Below are 4155 nucleotides of genomic sequence, written 5' to 3' on the forward strand. Positions count from 1 at the left end.
TAAAATACAATATATAAACTATCATACCTTAATGGTGTAATACGATCTACTACAATACCAAAGGGATCGATGAAAAGCCCAACGCTATCATATGTGACTGAGAGACTGAATGCTTCTTCCCTCAGATTGGTTACAACGTATCGTCCTATCACAGTCCTCTCTCCTTCATTCAAAGTGAACGATCCAAATAACAGACAGAAATAATAAAGAATAAAGGGCAACAGATGCAAAGAACTCACGAGATGATACTCTATGATAAACTTTATGTACTTAGGAATTAATACCAACTCAGTATTAGCAAAACAGAAACATCTTTACATCAAGAGTAATTTTACCTTTAATAAAGAAAGGTGGAATGTGTATAATGAACAAGGTATAATCAAAGTTTACCAAATGAGGCTAGTAAGACTATCTCAACAATTCACAATCATTATTCACTGGTCCATTAATCACAAGGCAATACATACAAATGAAACTTACCTGGCCGGGCACGGTGGCTCATGTCTGTAATCCCAGCACGTTGGGAGGCCAAGGCAGGCAAATCATGAGGTCAGGAGTTCAAGACCAGCCTAGCCAACATGGCGAAATCCTGTCTCTACTAAAAATACAAAGAATTAGCTGGATGTAGTGGCAGGCGCTTGTAGTCTCAAGTACTCAGGAGGCTGAGGCAGGAGAATCGCTTAAACCTAGGAGGTGGAGGTTGCAGTGAGCCGAGATCGCACCACTGCACTCCAGCCTGGGCAACAGAGTGAGACTCTATCTCAAAAAAAGATAATAATGAAATAAAAAAATTGAACTTACCTACATATTAGAAAAACATCAAAATTCAACCATGAATCCAGCAAATTATCAAATGAATAGACAAAAATTCTACCAACAAACTTAATATCATTATCTATGAAACTCAAGTACTACTGCTTAAAGAGCATTTACAGAACTCTCACCTCAAGGTTTCCCTGCAAAACAACGTGAAATGCATACTCAAGACTCTTTAAGAATGAGTCACTGATAAAAACAATATACTTGTAACTTGTGTAACATTTCATACACTTTTTTCAAACACTGCACGATAATTAATTTGCATCAGGCTTTCCAAATTAGAAAAGCTTCACTTATAGAGCTTCTTTCCCATGGGAGTTTTCACATGACTTTTCAAGTAAATGTGAAAACTGAAAATATTCTTGCAGTTTCTAAACTATTAGAGTCTTAATCCTGTGTACGTTCTTGTATTTACAAGGTCTAGCCAGCGACAGTGTGCATTTTCATATGTCCTTGAGTGAGTATGAGAGAAATGAAACATTCCCACATTCTGGACATTCATAGGGTTTTTCTCAGGACTGAGCTGATGTCTTCAAATGAAACTAACACAACTGAAGGCCTTACCACAAATTTAAATTCAAAAGGCTTTTCTCCAGTCTGAGGCCTCCCAAATCTTCAAAAACAGGAAAATCTGAAGGTTTGACCACATTTCCTACATTCTTAAGGTTTCTCTGCAGTGTGAGCCTTTTCATGTTTATGAGAGAATGGGAAAGAGTAAATGTTTTACCACATTTCTTACATTCAAGGGGCTTTATTTATTTATTTGTTTATTGATTTATTTATTTAGAAATGGAGTCTCACTCTGTCACCAGGCTGGAGTGCAGTGGCACAATCTCGGGTCACTGAAACCTCCGCCTCCTGGGTTCAAGTGATTCTACTGCCTCAGCCTCCTGAGTAGCTGGGATTACAACCATATGCTACCACACCAGCTAATTTTTGCATTTTTAGTAGAGACGAGGTTTCACCATGTTGGCCAGGATGGTCTCGATCTCCTGACCTCGTGATCTGCATGCACAGGGCTTTCCCCCAACCCCCCATTGCTTTTTATGTCCTTGAAAAAGAACTAAGACAACTGAAATGTGCCACCATACCCAGCTAATTATTTTTATTTATTTATTTGTTTTGAGACGGAGTCTCGCTGTGTCGCCCAGGCTGGCGTGCAGTGGTGCGATCTCGGCTCACTGCAAGCTCCGCCTCCCGGGTTCACGCCCTTCTCCTGCCTCAGCCTCCCGAGTAGCTGGCGTGAGCCACCGCGCCTGGCATTATTTTATTTTTTGTAGAGACAGGGTTTCACCATGATGCCCAGGTTGTTTCACATTGTTTTAATCCATGCTGGTTATAAACTCCTGGGCTCAAGCAATACACACTCCTTGGCCTCCCAAAGTGCTGGGATTATAGGCTGAGTCACTACACCCAGCCTCTATATCATGTCTTCTTTCATGGCGAGTAAGGTGACTAGAACGAATGTAGGCTTTACCGCATCTCTGACATTCATAGAGTTTTTCTTCAGTATGAACTCTTTCATGGAGGTGAAGGGAACTGAGGCGACTGAAGGCTTGGTCACATTGTTTACTTTCATAGGCTTTCTCTCCAGTATGAGTACTTCTATGGTTACAAAGGGAACTCAAATGACTAAAGGCTTTCCACATTGTTTACATTCATAGGGTCTCTCTCCAGTATGAATGCCTCCATAGTAACCAAGGGAAGTGGAACAGCTGAAGGCTTTATCACATTTGGTACATTTATAGGGTCTTTCTCCCGTGTGAGTCCTTTCATGTGTCTTAAAGGAACAAGAAAATCTGAATGTTTTTCTACATTCCTTACATTCGTAGGGTTTCTCTCTAGTGTGAGTTTGTTCATATATTAGACAAAAACCGGAAACAGTGAACGCTTTACCACATTGTTTACATTTATAGGGTTTTTCTCCTGTGTGAGTTCTCTGATGTCTTTCAATTGAATTGAGAACATAAAAAGCTTTCCCACATATCGTACATTTATAACTGGAGTTCCGCTGTGCATTATCATGTGTCTTCTAACACCTGGAACAGAAACGAAGAGTTTCCCACACTGTTCACATTTATATTGCTTCTCTCCATATGGTTTGTATCCTGAGTGAGCTAGGATGTGACTATTAAGGAGGGAATGACGTACAAAGACTTTTCCACAAATACTTCATTCACATCGTTTTAATCCAGGAGAAATGTTCTCATTCAGATCAAGCTTTGGAATTTGGCTGACAACTGTCCATACTGACTACCGTCTTTGCTTTCACACAGTCTCTGTATCATATGAATTCTGTAAAAAAAAAAAAAAAAAAAAAAATGACAAGCACATTATTATTGGTTGGTTTAATAACTTTCTACTTATTAATAGGTCTTTGACTTACACTGCTACCAATACCAAGGAAAATGCTTTTTTTTTTTTTTTTTTTTTGCCATGACTGAATTATTTGAAAGTAAATGGGTTACTACTGAAAACACAGCTACCACCTGCATGGCTATGACCAAATTAGTAACATTCATGTACACAATTTTGTAGTACTATTTTCAAGTAAACTGTTTTCCAAACACTGACTGCTACACTGAAGCACATTACATTTTGGGTGAAATTTTTCTAAAAAGAAATAAATTTCAAGTGACTCTTATTTGTTTTGATCGCTTGTTTTTAAGTTCATGACGAGCTAAGATTCCTTCAGAGGACTTTATTTCCTCTTCTCAGTGCAAATTATCTTATCTCTTTCCCAGATTTTTCAAAGTGATCTTCAATATTCTGGCCTTTCCATTTGTTTCCTAAAATACAGACCCACAAAATTATCATAAATTATTACAAACTATAGAAATATTACTAGATTTCATGTTCATTGTACAGAGTGCCCATGCCTGATTTCTTCACCAAATCATTCCCTTGCCACATTCCAAATCACAAATAGCACTGATGATAGGGAAATACTTCTGTAATTAAGTGAAATGTGTTGTCATTCTCACCTACAGAAGCCAGGTTCCTGCAGGTTTCCTGCATCACTTCTCTGCAGAGAATCTTCTGAGAAGAATCTAGCAAAGCCCATTCCTCCTGGGTAAAGTTCACAGCCACATCCTCAAAAGCCACGGGGTCCTAGAACATCCCACACATGTGGATAGAAGGATGGGTGGGACTGACAGCACTGGGAATCTATACTCAATCCATACGCTGTTTACATGGTTCTAAAATTTCAAGCATTTATTCTGTGACTTGATTGTCACAACTCTTACTCTGTTCACACATACTCCCTCCCACACAGCAGTACGAATGCTAGAATTGAACTATTCAAAAAGGCAACAGCAAAGTAGAAACTCCCAT

The sequence above is a fragment of the Macaca nemestrina genome, chromosome 13 (assembly GCF_043159975.1).
Source record: "Macaca nemestrina isolate mMacNem1 chromosome 13, mMacNem.hap1, whole genome shotgun sequence".
Classification (NCBI taxonomy): Eukaryota; Metazoa; Chordata; class Mammalia; order Primates; family Cercopithecidae; genus Macaca; species Macaca nemestrina.